Source organism: Furipterus horrens, unplaced genomic scaffold (assembly GCF_987537825.1).
Source record: "Furipterus horrens unplaced genomic scaffold, mFurHor1.1.pri manual_scaffold_7, whole genome shotgun sequence".
NCBI lineage: Eukaryota > Metazoa > Chordata > Mammalia > Chiroptera > Furipteridae > Furipterus > Furipterus horrens.
The window spans coordinates 24,225,341-24,246,636 of NW_028327177.1; the positions used below are offsets into that span (position 1 = coordinate 24,225,341).

A 21,296-nucleotide genomic window follows, 5' to 3' on the forward strand; every position below is an offset into this window, starting at 1 on the left:
ATACATCATTATAGAGACAAAATTAAAAGTAAAAACACATTAGATCTGTATTTATACTTCATTTAAAAGATAAGAATAAGAAAACTGCCCCATCGAGGTGAGTGCTTATCTTTAATTCTATTTCTTGGTCTTAGTAAAAAAATAATATTTCCCACCTATCCAAGAGTAAAATCTGCTACAAGGATAGGATTACTTGTTAATTTTATTCATGTATGCACATTTTTAAAAAGTATTTAAAAGGGGAAAGGCTCAGTATGATATTAAAAAAATACAGTAAAGTGTATTATTTTTACCCTTTACATTAGTTTCAAGGAGAAATGAGAATAGGGAGAGAGAGAAAGGGAGAGAACGAGAGAGAGTGAAAGAGAGAGAGAGAGAAAGAGAGAGCAATCAGAGAAAACAGTGCATATGCTTCTATAAAGCCTGAGTCGATCATTTTCAGGCATGTTTGATTTTGCTATTTGAGTTTTGGAGGCAGACTTGGGCTTGAATTCCAAATTTGCTGCCTCTTAACTAACTTCCTCTAAAAGAGTTAATTGCTCTACTCTGAGCCCAAGTTTCCTCTAATTTATAAATTAGAATATTTTATTTTCAAGAATAGAGATAATATGTCTGAAGTAAAAATGCAAAAAATGGAAATTATAATAATTATTATCAGGTAATAAGGACAACAGATAAAATACGGTTAAAGTCCCTCAACATGTATTATATAAATACTTAACAGCATCAACAGAAATATTTGTAATTATAAATTTATATTAAAAATTTTGAGATTAAAATGCCTAAAATGGTTTTTATATAGCCAGCCAGTATTATATAATGGAGAGTAGACTATACTGAGTCAGGAATTCTGGGTTTGTTCTTTGGCTTTACTGACCGATCTTGGGAGAATTGTTTCCCTTTCTGGAATTTAGTTTCCTTGTTTAATAAGTTAGAAAACATAAGTAAAGCACTGGACAGAATGCCAGACACATAAGAGCTCCCAAAATTATTTTCTTCCCCTTTCTCATTATCACCACCACCACCACCATCATCCAATAAGCATCTATTAAACATCTTGTTCCAGGGACTCAGAGCCAATAAACACAGAAATGCAATATAAGATTTTCATAGTAAGCTGTCCTCAGAAAAGGTGTGGCATAGCATAGAAAAATCAAAGTTTGGTTGAGACTAAGGCTTTGAAAATAATCACATATGTCCAGATAGTCACAGTAACCTAGTATTTTTCTTCACCTTTGACATGTCTTACAGTATTCAATTATAAGCACATGTTAAGTATGTGCTGATATTGTTTTATATTGCACTAAATATTTTATAAGAAAATTTTGATTTAAATTGTTGAAAACAATAATGTTGCTGTTAGTAAATGAAGTGCTCCTGCTATGCAAGAATTCTTACCCCAAACATGTATTTTCTTAAAGAAAAACAAAAACAAAAAACCCACTTAATCTATTGTTTACAAAGGAAGTAAAATATATCCTCGCATAATGTGGTTTATTGTACCTTGTGATTTTTGCATTTTAATTTTCATGGTTGGATATGAAGGGCATAAAGAACTTGGCAAATATTTTAAAACTTATGAATTATTTCTGGAATTTTCCATTTAAAATTTTGGACTGAGGTGGATTACAAGTAACTGAAACAGTGTAAGTGAAACCAAGGAGGCTGGAGGCGAGTGGCTACTCTAATTCTTCTATATTTTTCAAATTCTCTTAAGCTTAGGGCATAGTCCATCATGAAAAAAAAATTATACTTGATTCTTTGGTCAATAAGCAGTTCAACAATATTATATGATTTAGTCAAGGCAACAAAATCTGATAATTTTATCAAGATGTAAAACCTAACTTTAGGTTCAAAATTAATCAAACATGGTTTTCTATTCTATTTCTATCATATTCTCATGACCTTGAGAATATTTCTTTACATGTTCTGAGCATTAGTTTTCTCATCTATTTATTATATATTGTTCCACTTGAAGGTAAGCTCCATGGGGCAAGGACTTTACCTCTTTAGTTCACTGTAACATCCTAGGTTTTAAAATAATGCCTGCCACATGGTAAGTGTACAGTAAATATTTGTTGAATAAACAAGTTAATTAACCTAACAGAAATAATAGCTAGCACAAGGTTGTGGTGAGGATTACATGAAAAAATGTACATGCAGCAATTAGCACATGCTAAATGTTACTTCTAAGTAGTATATGTGATTATAATTACAATTACATTGAGGCTTTAGTAAAAATAGAAACTTAAACTTGCTAGATTTATTTGAAGCAGCTATTTTACATAAACAGAGTAGTTCTGTGACCTCAAAGAAATGGTCCCTCAGATTTAATACAGGTGAATAATTCCTATACCTTTGGTCATTTCAAACTTGAAAAGATGTATTTCAATGAAAATATTTATAAGATATTTTGTTACAGATATGATTAATTAATACTATGTAGACAAGTAAATTCAATTTAACAGACATTTATTATCTATAAAATGTCATAATGTGTTTGGTACTGAATAAAAAGTTATACACATTTGGCACTAAATGAAATGCTATATACAATCCATGCCAATAAAATTACTCTTCCATTTTGTTGATAAATAATGAATAAAACGGGAAGTTCTCTTTATTTTACGGATCTTCTTCCTGAAAACACTCCCAAACTCCAAAACTCAAGGCTTTCCCATCAACACTTTTTGGCCTGGAAAAAATTTCAATTTAAGTGCTGTATTATTGTTCTTAGCTAACTGTCATTAAGACTACATAAAAATGCTTAGTGCGATTAGAGACATATGACAGCCAGTGAAGAGGTCTTCAAACAGGAGTCACCACTGTAACCTGGGCACACTGTGGCAAAAGCGTTCACATGAAACATTAAAGTACTATTTCCTCAAGTTTGTGTTGAAACTAACAGCAATAATATTCAAGACCATTATTACTTCTATTACAATTAGCCATTTTATGAAACTATCACTTTCATTTCCAAATGAAACTATTCATTATAATGAAATAATAAACAGAATTTTTAAAAATTGTAAATACCGTGTCTCAAACATGCTTCTCACAGTACGTTTATAGGTTACTTCTGCTTTTATGGATATTTATCTAAGTTTTTTTCCTTTAATAAACATAACCTGCCACTTCTTTTAAACTCATGTTTGAATGAATAAATAATAAATTAAGTGTACAAATGCAAATAAAAAAACAAAGTATTTTCCTTCACCGTTGACATGTCTTACAGTATTCAATTATAAGCACATGATAAGTACGTGCTGATATTACTTTTATTGCACTAAATATTTATTTTATAATAAAATTTTGATTTTAAATGTTGAAAACAGTAATGTTGCTGATAGTAAATGAAGATCTTAATTTTAATTTAAAAACATAAATTTGAATTTTAACATTTATTAAATCCTACATGCTCAAATCCTTATATTTTAAAATTCTTATGTTCCAAAATAAGAATCATTAACCCTCAGAACTTTTTGAATGATGGATATAAATTATTACACAATGAAACTACTAAATTGCCCAAGATTTATCATCAGTCACTTAAAGTCAAATTTATATAATACACACAATTATGTCATATCTATTTTTACAAGTAGTCACTTATAAAAAGTTTAATGAAAAAATTATGGGTTTAAAAGATAGGATTACCAATCAAATTGTTGTATTAAAAAAAGACCAGAACTTTGTACCAATTTGATAGTCTTTTTATTTAAAAAAATCAAAAAACAAAATCACTACTATCTTTTCTTTCTTCTTTCCAACAAATCTCTATCTTTCCTATCCAAGGTTTCTTAGACCATATTTCTCTCAGCAGAAACAGACAAAGAGCTTGACTTTGAGTATTCTACTTTGTTAAATTATACTTTATGATGTCTCTGGAGTGGCACTGTCCAGTACTATAAGCACTAGCAACATGTGTCTAATGAGCACTTGAAATGTGCCTCATCCAAATTGAGATGCAATGTACATATAATATACACACTTAGTACACCTCTCAAAAATGAATAAACTATATCATTAATTTTTTACATAGATCGATATTTGAAATGAGAATATTTGGGATATATTGGGTTACATAAAATATTATTATTTTCACTTCTTCATTTTTATTTTTTAATGTATCTATGAAAATATTTGTAGTTACGTATGTGGCTCATATTTTATTGGACAATGCTGCTGTAGATAATTGGTTTAGAATGGCATAGATTACAGCAAAAATGTTTGAAATAAAATTTATTTTCCTATTTAAATTATAATTTCTTACTGATGTTAATTATGAAATAAGTGTTGCTCTGTGAATAAGATGGACTGATGCAAACACCTTTCAAAGGTAATCAATGATATCACTGACAAAACATTAAGCTTAATATTAAAAATAAAACTATAATATAACTGACACTCAAATAAAACAAAATAAGTACATTGAAAGTAAAAATATAAAGCAGTAAAAGAATACTCAGCAAATAAATGTTATGAAGATTAAAGCAGACAAGTGCTCTAAAATCAACAATATATTTTTCTATTTAAATACTTATTTGGGCATATGGATTTCCACTCTTTTAAGGGCAGTTATTCCTAATCTTGAACAAAGAATACTTATGACTTGCATATCTAGTAAGAAAAATAATTATCTACTGGGAAGTCACCTGAATTTAAAACCAGAGGACTCAACATTCATGAGTTAGCTGCACTACTCACGCTGTAACTGAGTAATCCAAGTAGTCTGTTCCTCAGTTGTCCTATTTCATAAAATGGGGATAATATGCCCCAACGTTATTCAGAGAGTTGCTACAAGGCTATTTCCTTTCTTTATAGCTCATTTAATAAGGTATCCTTACCTTTCAATATTATAATTTTGATTCCCATACTTTTCCTCAAATTATCAGCTCCCTTTTCTTACTTAGACTTAGATTTCATAGCCCCTCATTTCAATCACTCTTTTGCAAATACCTTTAACATTTTAGCACGCCTCCTCATATTACACCCAACTGGCAGGACCCTTTGTTCAGTGCTACTATGTGCTTCTTCTATGCCTACATCTCAACGTTTGAGCATTGTTGAAAAAATATCAGCAGGACTCCTTGATTCCGCTGTAATTCACTGTCATTAACCTTAAAAAGGGAGTACACATGCACTTCCCACGCTCCACAATGACCACTGCACTCCCTCATGCTACTCAAATCTCCCGCCTTTTGCTTTCCTCTCCACAGATAACTTTTCCTTTTATTTCATAGGAAAAATGGAAGCTATCTTAAGAAATTTCCTTATTTTAAAAATAACATACAGTATATACAACACATTTATACCAATGTATACATACACACACACATGCATAGACACACCAATAACTTCTAAATTTAAGTTAGCTGACTAAGCTTTTTTGAGCTCCAGAACTGTCTAACCAACAGCCTACTTGTAATAACGCTCAGATGTCACACAGGATTTCACAATTTGATGTGTCCAACTGAACCTAACTTAAAAAAAAAAAAATCAAATGTATTCCTGTAGTCTACCCTGTTTCAGTAAAGAGTATAGCTTTTCATCAAGTTGCTGAATTTGGAAATCCAACAGGCACCCTTGATTTCTCCTTCTCCTTTCTCTCCACACGCAATCTATCATTAGGTCTTACAGAGTCTACCCCTAAAATAGATTCATATGCTTCCATTACTCCCTTCCTGACATCTACCACTCAAGTCCATGCTACGCTTGTCTACTTGACTGCAATAGCATCCTAACCATCCATGTTCCACTTTCCATATAGCAGCCAGAGTAATTTTTTCAAAAACATAAATTGGGCAATGTCACTCGACTGCTAAAAGTCTTCGATGTCTTCTCGTTGTACGTGGAAAAAACAAAATCCATAAACAGAAATTATCAGAAGTTTCCTCATCCTCCAACCATCAGTTTATAAATCTAGTTACTTCTGCACATTGTTCTCTTTTTCTTCCCACAACAAAGAAGGGAGAAAAGTCCATCCCTGTAAATAGCAACTCCTACACAGGACTCAGAAGCCCATGCCTTCATTCTCCAGGGTCCTGCATGAGCGTGTGATTTGGCTTCTGCCTTTCTCTTTCATTTAATCTCATTTTTTCTTTATAAACTACTTTTCAGCCTCTTTTAAATTCCTGGAAAATGTTAAGAACTTTTACATCTCTGTACCTTAGCAAATATTTTATCTCATTTGAAACACTCCTCAGAATAGCCTTATGAAGTAGCACCTGAGAAGAACAGAAGAATGCCGAGTGCAGAAAGGGGATGACGTTTCCCCAAGGTCTCACTGCTAGGAAGCCGTGAGGCTGGCACTGGAACCCAGCAGTCCGATTCTAAACCGCATGCTCTTAAACTGCCACACTTCACCAGGACTCCAAGAAGATGAAAACAAATTCCACTGAGTCTATAGCAGGGTTGGCAAACTTTACACTGCAACAGAATAATCTGGAGGGCTTGTGAAAACACAAATTTCTCTGCCCCATTCCCAGAGTTTGTGATCTAGTAGATCTAGAGGGGAGCCTGAAAACTTGCATCTCTAACAAGTTTCCAGGTGATGCTGAGTTGCACACCCAGCAACCCTATTTTGAGCCTCGCTGGCTGAGTCTTACATAGTAGTACAACTATATCTTGTGTGAAAAGATGGTAAGCCTTCATTTGCTGTTTGGTAAAAAAAAATATTCAGGTCACTCCTTTTGTTTTGCTCAATTCTTTCAAATTTGCATGTACTACCTACCTACCATGAGCTGCTACTCTGCCTCACCTCACAGGCAGGCATTACATTATGCTGGGCTAATTGTGCTTATCCATTCTTCTGTGTGCCTTAGAGATTTTACAGTCCCCACAATCAGGGGTTTATTTTGTCTCTGCCTATGCAGTCAACATTTTTGTTTTCATGTCCTCCCATAACAATAGGTCAGAGAAAAGTTAGGACGAAAACTCAGGAATTTTTTCCAGGTAGTTCTACGCTTTTAAATTATTAGCAAAATTAGGTTAATAAGTAAGAATCTAGGCTCATGAGGCTGGAGTTCTGACTAAATAGCATATGACTTTAGACAAATGACTTGATCTCTCTGGCCTCGGTTTTTCAACTGTAAACTTAAGGGAATGGATAGTATAGAATAGAACAGAATTCTATGACAAAAGACAGAAATTCTAAAATGGCCAAAAGAAAGTCTGTAAAGCAGATTTTTTTTCATTAAGGGTAATAAGTTTAGAGTAACATAGAACATAAATATTTCATCTAAGAAAACATATATACTAAAATGTATTCATCTTAGTTCTAATTATATGTTAACATGTAAAATGGAAAAGAATGAATAACTTTCAAAATTATTTAGATGTCTATGTGAATTTGATTGTCACTGAAACAGAAAATACATATTTATGAACTTAGAAAATTAGCCACAACCCTCTTGCCTTGCCTCTCCAACCATTAATTATAGTAACATTAGTACTAACGTAATACTTAAAGCTACCACTTAATATTTATTTCGCAATGAACTCCATGCAAAATCTTCACCTATTTTCTGTCTAACCCACACAACCCAGTAAATTACTATTATCTCTACTTTATAGAGGAGAAAACTGAGTTTTATAGTAATTTTTTATAAATAAAATTCCTGAAAATTTTTCTTTAGTGACTCACCATAGAATAAGACAGAATGTTTGTTGCGTGGCCTACGAAGTGTGAAAAGTTGTGACCCATACCTAACATTCCGATTTCATCTCCTTCTCCTCTTGTTTTTAAACTATGCTCCAGAAAACCACAACTACATGTAGTTCCCTGGAATATTTACATACTTCCAGTTTTCTGTGCTTGACATCTGCTTTTCTCCCCTCTCATAAACACACTGCTTTTCCACAAAGCCAGCTGGCAAACCTCTATCTGTCACTGAAGTCTCTGCTTGAATAAGAGCTCCTCTGGGAAGACTTCTCTAATCTCCCTCCCATCAGCTCGTGTGACTTTGATGCACTTTTCTTTATGTCAACTATATAGACAGTAATACCTTACAAAAACATGTTCTATAGCAATATGAAATCAGACATAACATGATTGCCTACACACCTATTCGTAAACAGGTGGGTAAGAATTCTCATCTTCTGTGAGGGGGATGTGGCTCTGAAACCCATTTTAAGAAACAGGGAGATAGACGGCAGGTCCCCCAATTCTCTGCCATGAGCTGTGAAAGCCACCATGGGGATGCCTGGACTCTGCCACGATACTGAAAGTCTCAGTCAGCCACAGGGTTCAGAATCACTCACATTTTTGGTATTTTCATTTGAGTAGATAAATACCGCCAGGTGGCACCAGAATGCAATTGGTATCTGGGCAGCTGGGCTCCTGTAGCAAGACTGCAAGCTAGCTGTACAGCTTCACCCAGATCATTTCGTATAGGAACATTACACTTGACATTATGAAATTTTTATGTCAATTATAATGTATTCTCAAGGTTTTAATATATCTCAATTATAGAAATTCTATTGCAATTGTTTGCTCTCTTCTCACGAAATGGATAGTTTATTTTGTCAGTTATTTCAGCAGCCTAGTATCTGATGCTTGGCACTAAATAGTTCTAAGGAAAGAATTTATTGAATAAGTGAAATAAATAAATTCATTGTATGAAAGAATACTCTTAGTAATGTAAGATAATTAAATATTAATGTTTAAGCTGCATCTAGTATGCTTCAAAATCATCTTTGTTCTCAATAAATATGTATTTGCTGATAAGGAAAACAAAACTTGCTAATAACTGTTTTAGAAATATATAGATATCAACCAATTAACAAATATTTAAGACATCGCAGTCAATGCAATACCAATTATAAATATAAGACATAACATTTGTTCTAAAACCAGTTATAACTCAGTTTGCTAAATAAAGTGTAAAGACAAAATAGAACGCAAGATAAAACATGGTGTCAATTAATGCTAAAGACACCAAATAATAAAGAATTTCAGGTAATAAATTAAGACCACCACTAATCTTCTCTGTCCATTTGTACACACCACAACAGTCCTTCATCCCATGTAGGCCATGCAGGGGCTGATGTTTCACTTGTTTTTGCTTCTGTGCCGATATGTAAAGCATTGCATTCATTTGGAGCAGCCTCTTTCTTTCTTCTATTTAAACTAATCCTTCCATCTTCCAGGAAGCACACATTATACTCTGGTTATACCTTCAACTATATGCAGACAGTCAAAGTATACAGTGAGATATCAGCAAATATTTTCATTGATTTGTTATGAAATCTTATTCTTAAGCCTCAGTTCTACCTACATAAAAACAATCTAGTCTTAGAATGTGTTACTTTGCTCTTCACGTGCTTCTTAAAGTAGGGATGAAAGGCATGACTTAAGAAATTGTACTTGAATCGAGTCTAGAGTAACAATCAGGCATGGTTACATCAGCTCACGTCTTAGTGCATCTAGCCTAAGATTACGTAAGCAAAAACAAATATCCTCCTCATAAATTTGAAGAATATTTATCCTCTCTATGAAAAAAAATTAAAACAGGAAGGTTTTTCTGAATCTAATGAAATAACAGCTCATGGTCGTACCTGGGGAGACCCCCAGTTTTGCCAGTTTTAGGAGTGGTTATAATCTAGCACCAAATCTATTATATATATTCTCACCAGTTACCATCTAGCTTCAGCGTGGTCACCATGGAAACTGGCTTGAACACTTGCACTTCCTCTTTGGTTCCTTATCTCTGGAGGCTAATGTAGCTGCATGGATTTCCTATCTTGAAAATTATTTTGAAATCAAGGACCAAAGCAGCTTAATTGAAGAAAATTTCTTTACTTTAAAAAAAATCATAACTTTCATTAATGCCATTAATGTACTTGGAGTTTTCAGTTCCATTCAAAATATCATCATACTACTTCAAATGCAGCTTCTAACTTTGTCTAACATATATTGAATGCCTACTCCGTATTAGCCATTAAGCACCTCACATATATTTTACTTCATTTTACATTCAAAATAATCTTTTTAAAAAACATCTTTAATTTTTTAAAATTTATTTATTTTAGAGAGACAGAGGAAGGGTGGGGGAAGAGAGCGAAACATCGATTTGTTGTTCCACTTAATTATGCATTTATTGTTTCCTTTGTTTCTCTTATGAGCTCTGATCAGGGATAGAACCCACAATCTTGGCATATTGGGTCGATGCTCTAATCACCTGAGCTACCCAACCAGGGCCAATAAAGAAACTGATTATTTAGAAAGTGAAAACCTTGTTCAAGCTCACAACCTGATGAGTGGTTTTGATTTAACCCCACATTTACCTCGTTCTAGAGACAATTTGCTTGAGCATTGTACTATACCCATCAACAAAACCTCAACACATTTTATTGTCTCGTAGGTTATTTTAAAATCAGTCTGTACCCTTTACTTGATTTCACTGGCACTTTTTAAAAAAAATCTGGCCATCAGAGTTTTGATATCCTCCAAGTGAGTTTGAAAATTTATTGCACTGAAGCTACAAAAAGGTAGAAGTACCAGTACAACATTATTTTCCATTTATGAGTTAGCTTACTTTTTTTTTTTTTGGTTTGGCCAACATCTTATTTTGCATTTTAATAGTAATTTCTCAGCTTCTATACTTATATTATTTTTCATAAAGTAAATAAAATTGGAGTGGACTTCCTTTTTTTAAGGCACAGTAAAACATAAGAAAAAGAATAAAAAATTGACCCGAATTCCAATTTCCTCCTAACAATGAGAAAGGAGCCTCTCTGGATCTGGGGGTGGGAAGGGTTAGGGGGGAGGGTAGGTGTATACTAAAGTTGTTTTTTATTAGTAAAACACCATTCCAGCAGTTGTTACCCACATTTTCAGAGCCATTTAGCTAAAAGATAATCTGGATTATCTTTCATTAATACTTTGTATATCTGGAATCAGGTAAAATTCTTCTTTGTGTTATCATGATTAGCATACACATAAGAATGATTTGGGGGGAAAGTGTTTTCCTCTCATGCACAGGTAATACTGTATATCATTAGTTTTTCTTTTATTTTTACACTGGCTGATTTAAAATTTTGGGAAGAATAAATGTTTTCTTTTTTGGTACAGAAGTAGTTGTAATTGTACAGGTCCACGTTGGTTGATAATTCCACATATAAGATAACCAACTTTGGAATTTTTTGATGTGTTTATGTATGAAAACTTTATTTGGACATTAGCTAATTGTACTTTGTGTATTTTATTAAATTTTTTACTTTACTATCCTCTGATTTTCATGTAAAATTTAAAATATTTTTGACCACACAAGATTTCAAACATTTGGCAATTTTGTATTTTGAGCTTTGAAAATAATTTTAAATCACTCTGAGTCATACTTGTGCCTATATACAAAATTGGTTTAAAAAATAAAAGTTAACCATTATTTGCAATATTTCTGTATTCCACCAGTGTTTTACATTTGGCTATATTCTATTCTTACATGGAATGTATTTGAGAAATAACAGAAAGATCCTCTTTGCACATTAAATATGTGATTTAAAAAACATCATCTACTGTTATACCTCAGTCTACCTAATAAAAGTTTAGTGTGAATAATGTCTGTCATACTCATTAATTCTTAAGCACTATTGTACTAGTGTAAAATTTCATCCTTAGAGCTTTTTATTGTTTAAGTGGGAGAAACATTGCCTAAGAAGAATGATCTGGGTCATTCCATACTAAATTGAGAGATATAGATGATTTTTCTGTGACCCAGACTTTTCAACTTTATTGCCTATAATTTGAATAAAAGTTCTTTTGTTGAACTATCATAAATTCCCTTAATTTCCTGTGATTTTACATCAACTAAAATCAAGAAATATACAAGTTCAATAAAAGTTAGTATTACAGCGGCACTAAAAAAAAAAAAGTTAGTATTACAAAATAAACATATTTTTAGAAGGTAATTAAATATCTTCTTTCAGATGGAAAAAATCTAGATACTCTTATATTGAATGCAATATTTTCTATGCTTTAAAATGTCACTCCATTGCACTCTAATTTATCAGACATTTTTTGAAGATTATATCATTATACAAAAGAAAATGGCAATAATAAATGACCGAAGCAAACTGAAAATTAAGATGCCAAAGTATAGTGTTGTTCAGTAAACCATGTATTCTTTCCTTTATTTAGCAGTACAGAAAACTTATTTAGATTAATGTTTCTTGGTAGTCTGAAAGGTAAAGAGTAATTTGTTGATTGCCAAGCACTTTATTCAAAAAGTATATAGGAAAATAGAAAATTTAAATGTCCGCCATGGAAACCGTTTACAATAATCTCAGATGGTATAATTAATACCTTATTTTTATTACATTGTTTTAAAGACTAAAGTTAATTTTTATTTCAATAACAATAATATGGATTGTTCTTATTTCTTTTCAACAGACTATAAGTATGTATCTAAATAGAAATATGCAGATTCACTCTACAATTACTTTCATGGCAATTTTGTGCCTTTTAAAAATTCAAAAAATTTTAAATCTTTTATTCTTCATCTGCTTAAAATTTATAATACTTTCAATTCCCCAATTTTTCTTTCAACAGCCATAGATACCTCATTCACTGCTGGTGGGAATGTAAACTGATAAGTCACTATGGGAAACAGTATGGAGGCTCCTCAAAAAATTAAGAATAGAGTTAATATATGATCCACCAACCCCTCTTCTGGATATCTACCCACCAAAATTTGAAAACATTTATTCACAAAGATATGTGCACCCCGAGTTCACTGCAGCATTATTCACAGTGGCCAAGATATGGAAACAACTGAAGTGTCCTTCAATAGGTGATTAAAGAAATAAGATGTGGTACATATATAATGAAATACTACTCAGCCATAGCAAGAATGAAATACTGCTACTTGCAACAACATAAATAATCGTGAGAATATCATGAAATAAGTTAGACAAAAAAAAAGTTAAGAACCATGATTTCACTCATATGTGGGATATAAAACTGAAAGTTTAAATGAACAAACAAAACAAACAAACAAAACTCATAGACACAGACAACAGTACAGTGGTTACAAGAGGGGGGGTTACCAATAGCAAAGGTTAAAGGGGCTCAAATACACAGTGACAAAAGAAGATTTGACTTTGGGTGGTAAACACAATGTAATATACAGATGATATATCATGGAACTGTAAACTTGAAGCTTACATAATTTTATTAACCAATGTCACCCCAATAAATTTAATTAAAGTTGTCAAAAAACAAACTAAAATAATTAACTTGAGGAATTAAAAAAATTATAAATATACTTTATATTACTGGGTAAAAAGCAAAAGTATTAAGCATTAATTTTTTAAAGTTATAAATTTTGGAGCTCAGATTAAATATTAAATATTGCTTAAGTGTTAAAATAATGTAATGATCTAAATCTGAATTGTATAGGCAAAAGAGACTTAAAGATAATCTGGTTTACTCTTTATATGTTGGAGACACTGAAGACATGCAAATACTTGCCCCAGGTCTAACAGAATGCTCATAGCCAAATAGAATTAGAATCTATCAAATTGAATGCTGTTTCTACTATAACATGTGGAAATAAACTAGAAAATTATTTAATATTAATTCTTCTCACCACAAAGTGCTCTATATTTGTCTAAAAATACAAGAAAAATTAGAGTTCTGAAACAGTGTTATTAAACAGCAATAAATCTGAATCAAATTTTCTGTCCATACATGCATTTGTTTTTGCTGTTCAAGTAAGAGAAAAGGGTGTGTTACTTTTGTGGGCTCTAGGACACTGTAATTTTTTCAGTCACCAGAATTTTGAGTGAGACCGTAGCAATGTGACAGGCAAGAATAGTTAAAAAGCCCTTATTCAGCTTCACCTGGGAGCAGTCATTCATAGGCACCAGTCAGGCAGAATTTGATAAAACACTGCCCAAACATGCTGTACGTGTATTATGAATTTTGTTTCAGAGAAAACACTGAAAAATCAAATTTAGAGGTAAATAAAAATGAATACCATACCATATTTTTAACTTAAAATAATCTTTTTTTACAAACATTTGTACAATTTTACTCTCTCTAATGAGTAAGTAAATACTGGGACAGTTTTTAAATTATCTGAAAATTTTACTCTACAAACTAAGGGAAAAATGTATTTTGCCAAGTATTTTCTTTAACAGCTAAATATAGAGATTAAAGTACTGGCTTCTGTTGATTAAAGCACAACAATACTCCACATAGTCAATCAACAGAAAATGTAAAGATTATTTTGCTTATAATTACATTCTCTGAAAATTCTTAAAGATACGTTATTTTTCAAAAGTATTTCCACAGAAATTTTAAAGTTCCATTACCCTAAAACAGTAACCTTGTTTGAATACATTAGATTATTGATATCTAAGAAATACAGTATATACACCAACAAACACACTGTGTGCTCATATATTGGGTTGGCCAAACACTTTGTTTAGCTTTTTCCATATGATGCCTCTAGTAGCATTTAGTTGTCTTTAACTTCATTTGAAACAACTTTGTTAGACTGTATTGTGATAGCTGTCATATCAGCGTGCAATTAAAAAAATACTTATCAAAATTGGTGAATTTTTTGCAGCCATTTTAACATTGAATATGGAAGAAAATATGCAATATTTTTGGTGTATTATGTTTTATTTCAAGAAATGAAAAAACAAAACTGAAACGCAAAAAAGATTTGTAAATTTGTGTAGTGTATGGAGAAAGTGCTATGACTGATTGAACATGTCAAAAGTGGTTCGCGAAGTTTCTTGGTACTATTGACATTTTGGCCAAATAGTTCTTTGAAGTGTGGTAGTCTTATGCCTTGGAAGATGTTTATAGCATCCCTGGCCTTGACCCACTAGACGCCAATAGTGGGAGATGGCTGACACACTCAAAATACACAAATCAATAGTTATTGGTGCAAATGAAAAATGTGCCTTTTATTTTATGGGAAAAACTAAATGGACTTTTTGGCCAACCCAATGTAAATCATTTGTATAATTTAAATATCAATATGTACACTGTGATGAATTTTGGAAAAGCTGAATTAAAGTTGTACAAATATGTTTCAGTTGTTAGATCAGAAAAAAGGTGAAGCATGAGATTTCCAAAACATACTGATGTAATTCACTGTGCAGGGTAGGGCAAATAGTAGGTTTACAGTTGTGCATGTGGAAAACAATTCAATAATTAATGAATAACAATACAAGAATAAACTGTTTTTGGAAATCAGGACTATAAACCTACTTTTGCCACACCCTGTATATAGACTTTTTCCAAATTCACACAATAGTTTATTACACTTAAAGTAATATAAGGAAAGCTCTTTATGCTTTAAAAAATAAATATAAAAAGTAAATTATAAGTATATTTACACTTAAGTTAGACAGATAAAGGTATTTTTAAAATTTTATCTATCTTTACAAATAATAAATAATATAATGCTATGCTTGTTTGGTCTTAGTCATATGCTTAATCAGAGTTAAAAACAAAAGCTAAAAAAGGGTAAATTAAATAGTATCCCCCAAATTCCAAAACTACTAGCTGAAAGTATAAAACTCAGTATAACTCACTGTATATTATGTAAACCCTAGACTAGTCAACAATAGTATTTAATTTTGCATTTTAAAGAGCTGCTTTATTAAAACCATTTTTTTAGAGCCAACTTAACTGTTTTCTATTTTCTAGAAATTCCAGTAAAGCTTAATTTAATGTTCCCTTAATCTAAGCAATCACATAAAATATAGAAAACAGTTTTCCACATAGGCAACATCATTTATTTATACTTATTTAGCATTTCTATAATTAGCTCCACTCCTAGATACTTAAAAATCCATCACAGCTCTTCTTTGTATCTGTTAAGGGCTTTATAGTACTCCATATAACAATTCCTTATAACATCTCATTATTCTGTTACCTGAGGTAAGTGAGGCAAAGAGCCAAAGTTTGATTAGTTGCTGACATACATGCATCTCTCTCTAATCATTAAATATATTTTAAAAATACAATATTTTGTCTAATATGTTGGTATTTACATTACTTAAGAATGTTCTAAAACATATCAACAGTTTTATGACTTAGGACAAGATGAAGAAAACTACTTATTCCTGTTTTGATCACTTAAAACTTTTAGTAACTCAGGGTCATTATTCCAACAAGAACTATTTCAACGTCAAACAGGTGGCCCACCCAATGGATGTGGCCCACATTGATATATTTTCTTAGCCAGAAGAACTGTCTGCAAAGATGACATAGGAATTAGAGCTTTGGGGCTCCTGCAATATCAAGCTGAAGCTGAACAGCAGTTTCTCCTTCAAAGGGAGCATGTGCTGTCCAGGTGGCCACAATTCCCAACCTTACCTCTACCTCATCCTTAGACCTCATTTTAATCACTTAGGACTTTGAGTCTGAGATGCCTGGACTAGTATTAGACACTGTAACTGGAGGGGCCATAGAAATTAATCTTAGTCTGGAAAAAATTCTGTGAGAGTTTCCTTTAGAACAAATCTCAGTTTCTTTCATGTCGGAGTTTCTATGGTTACTTTCCTATTTCTGGTAAAGCTTGGTTAATAGTTCTAGTTTGTTTCTAGCTAGTTGGTCAATACCACCAGATACACTGAGCAATTGTTTCTATACATTTCGGAGGAACAATTAAAGATTTTATTCTAATAAAGTCAAAAATCCTAGCCCTGGCTAGTGTGGCTCAGTTGATTGAGCACTGATTTGGGAACTGAACGTTCACTGATTCGATTCCTGATGAGGGCACAGGCCTGGATTGTGGGCCAGGTCTCCAGTTGGGGGCCTGCCAGAGGCAATCAATTGATGTATCTCTCATACATAGATGTTTCTCACCCTCCCTTCCCCTCTCTCTGAAAGTAAATAAATAAAATCTTTTAAAAAAGTTAAAAAACCTAGCCTCCTAATTGAACCAATTAAATGATCATTAAGGCTTTTTTTTTTTTTTGTATGTGGTTTTCATTACAAATATGCAAATACTGGACCCTAAGAGAGTTAATGACTCAATAAAATAATCAAGCAACTACTGTCAATCTAGCACTAAAGAAACTTCATCCTTGAACAGAACACGTACTTAAATAGACAACTACTACTGAGACAAAAAGGAATGAGGGGTAGCCATATGCCTATGCAATTTATGTTGCTAAAAGTTTAAGAATTTAATTACCATTATTATCATTGTATTTAAGGAGTTATAATAAATTCAAGGCAAATTTAAATGCACTTATAGTCTTAGCACTACTATCACTTTTTGTCATTGTGGAAAAATTAGTATAGGCTATTCATGTGATAATATTCTGAGACAACACATCTAATTATTTTTAATTTATGAAGAAATATTGACTCAGAGTTCTCATAGTTATTATAGTTTAAAAATTTGCAATCCTCAATACAAGCTTAAAAGCTATCAGGGCTAAAGAGTTTTCTTATAATTTTATGTAAATGAACATTTTAAATAATTAAGAAAGAAAATCAAAATTAAACAAAAATAAAACATTAAAGCAGTGGTTCTCAACCTTCCTAATGCTGTGACCCTTTAATGCAGTTCCTCATGTTGTGGTGACCACCAACCATAACTAAAACATAGTGATTAATCACAAAAACAATATGTAATTATATGTGTGTTTTCCAATGGTCTTAGGTGATCCCTGTGAAAGGGTCGTTCGACCTCCAAAGGGGTCGCAACCCACAGGTTGAGAACAACTGCATTAAAGGAATATTGAGTTTTTAGTCTATGATTCTCCACAGCAACTCTGCTGATGATTAAGGTGTAGATATCTATTCTACCAATTCAGAAAGAACTGCCAGACTTTTCAAAATAAATAATTTGGTTATAGTCTTACTGTGGCTAAGAGGAATATTAGCTATTTACATTTGTAAACAAATTTCTAATGGGTTTAAATAGTGAGTAGGTTTGACTCTATTCAAAAGGCTAATGAAAATGATTTATAGCACAATTTATGTATTTCTTAAAGAAAATATATTATCTAATTCTTTCAATATTTTTGTTCTTTCCTCCAACATTTTAACTTCTCTTTTTTGTTTCTTTTCCATAGCACTGCTAGAAACTTACAATGTTTTAAAATTGTGCTGAAGAGGAAAATTTTCACTATTTTGAAACTATTTGCAGACTTTCAATTAAAGATGTATGATATATTGATTTAATATCAAATTGCATGATTACCTCAAATGGAAAAAAATTCATATAGCAATTTTATAATAGAGATAAATGGAATATGTGAAAATAAATACCATTTAAAATGCCAAGAAAGGGAGTGGGGGTTGGGGCAGTGGAGACCAACGGGGGGGAAATTGGGACAACTGTAATAGAACAACAATAAAAAAAGAAACAAAAAAATAATAAAATGCCAAGATAGAATGTCTCCTTGGTATGTGGGGGGGGGGTGTCTAAAAAGTAAATAATAATTTAAAATTAACAGTAAGAATATTTTAAACACACTTGAAGAACATTAAAATTACTTTCCAGTAGAAGTAAAATTTGACACAAATTAGAAAATTATAGTATCAGAACAATTTTATTTGTTAGATACAAGTTCAGAGCCTTAAAAACTTAGATTTATTATATTTAACTATAGAACCACAGAACAGAAAATATCTACAAAAATTATAAAATGACATTTTTCCTACTTGTCTTAATTTTATTTTTATGCTATTATCTCATTATTGCAAATTACTGTAGTAGAAAGACTAGAACTGTAAATTTTAAAAAATCATCCAATTGTTTAAATATGTTATAGGGACCCTCAATATAATTGGATAATGAGGGTAGTTTATTCTGTTAAAAAACCACATTTTGGTATCAGAATTGGAGCATAAAAGCACTATGAAAAACACAAAGTCCTGCACCAATCAAAGAAGAATGATCATATATATATATATATATATATATATATATACATATATATATATATATATATAAACACAGTGGTTATATGTATTGTGGATAAATAAAACTTGGCTCCATTCTGAGTTTATAGGTCCTGACACAATCTTCCCTTCCAATCCTGTTTTCATGTTTTTAAAGTTGTGAAATAGATCATAAATACAAAGAAGTACAAAGACATAGATTCAATTAAAAGAAGTCTTTAAAAATATTTTTTAAATAAGAAAACAAAAAATATTTTATTATAGTTGACATGCAATCTTATGTGAGTTTTGGGTATACAATAGTTATTCAACATTTATATACCTTATGAAGTGATCACCAAATGTCCAAATATCCAAAAATATAACAAACTTTCTCAGAGGTGGAAAGCTCTGAATTCTTTCGACAAGTTGGACAACCAACTATCAGTGATACTGTACAGGGTTACCAATCATCACATTTATATATAAGGATAGAATTCTCATGTCAAGGGCAGAGAATTTATATTTTTAAAATGCTCCCCTAGTGACTTTTTTATGATACTGGTTTCAAAATCACTGATATAAGAAGAGTCTTACTTTAGTTCAGAGTATTAGATAATTGCTGACAATAATAGATTATGTATTTATATAAACAGTCTAACTATAGAGAAGCATTATATTAAGATTATAAGAGTGAGTCATTATCAAGAAAAATTATAATCAAGGATAGAATATGAGGATTACAGTATTTCATGGTAATTAAAGGATTAGTGGATTAGTATCTTTCTTATTATTTCTAAGTTTAGCTATTCTAATTTAAAAAAGATTTAAAATAAATTACTGAAATAGGTATTCATTTATACATTCATTATTCAACAAATATTTGTTGAGAACCTACACATGACAGGTGGACTATGAAGTAATTCATTCTCTATGATAAATGGTAAAATAGAGCAGGTCCTGATATATGCAGTTGTCATCTATTCAAAATATTTTGAAAGAAAGATTCAGAATACTAATTTACAATATGATAATCATTATTTTTTATGTAAAAGTGCTGTATGAAGTCCGATAGTAGTGAGAGGAATCATAGAAGAAAAGGTTTTAAAAGGGCCCACTGGTCAGTGTATAAAGATCAAACTCATATCAACCACTTTCACTGATCTCATAAAAAATGGTGTCACAAGCACAGCCTATCACACATGGAAGATAATGTGATAGACAATCAACATTTAATCCAGTAGTTTTTCTAAATTTGTATTTGAATAGCTTGTTTAATTATAAACTCAGAACTCTCATGTGTATAGACTTCACAGTTTTAGGTCAACTATTATATTTATGTGCAAAGGATAAATTTTGAACTGTAAAAAAAAAGAAAAGAAAAAATATCATCATGTTTTTGTGAGAAAAAGTTCTGTGTTCTTTACTCATCTCCAGCACCCTGGAAATGTTAAAAATGTATGCAAGAATTTAAAAAGAGATAGATAAATATTTTAAGAAAAGGTGGCTCTTAAGGAGTGTTAGAATAGAAGAAGAGATGCTTGACAAACTAAACCATAAACAAAATATCATTTGCATTTTATCAACACTAATTTCATAATAATTATTAGAGAAACAACAGAGATTATAGATTCCCTTTTTTACAGACTTTCTTTTGAGCAATTTAAAAGATATAATTCACATACCATAAAATTCACCCTTTAAAGAATACAATGGTAGGAAATCCGTACCTATTAATAATCACTTTAAATGTAAATGGATTAAATCTCTAATCAAAAGACAGAGAGTAACTGAATAAATAACAAAACAAGATCATGTATATGCTGTCTACAAGAGAACCACTTCAGATGGAAGGATAAATACATACTGAAATTAAAGGGATGGAAAAATAAGTTTCATGCAAATAGAAATGAAAAAAAGGTGGCATAGAAATACTTAGACAAAATAGACTTTAAAATAAAGGCTATAATAAGAGGCAAACAAGGACATTACATAATGATAAATGGGCCAATCCAACAAAAGGATATTACCCTTGTAAACATTTATGTACCCAACATAGGAGCAACTAAACATATAAAGCAAATATTAATGAACATAAGGGCAGAGATCAATAGTAGTACAGTCATAGTAGGAGACTTTAACACCCCATTTACATCAATGAATAAATCTTTAGGCAAAAAAATCAATAAGGAAACAGAAGCTTTACATGACACATTAGATCAAATGGGTTTAATTTATATTTTCAGAGCATTTCACCACAAAGTAGCAGAATAAACTTTTTTTTTTAAGTGCACATGGAACAGTTTCCAGGACAGAATACATATTAGGATACAAAATAAGTGTCAGTAAATTTAAGAAGACTGAAATCATATCAAGCAAATTCATACCACAATGGTATGAAACTAAAAAAAAATTACAAGAAAAAAATTAAAAC

General features: G+C 31.4%; 1 protein-coding gene across 9 annotated transcripts in view; it reads right to left on the reverse strand.

The window, feature by feature from the left end:
- RIMS2 (regulating synaptic membrane exocytosis 2) overlaps nucleotides 1-21,296 on the reverse strand; it is a 426,764-nt gene that overhangs the window by 62,648 nt on the left and 342,820 nt on the right. The gene's annotated exons all lie outside the window — the stretch shown is intronic.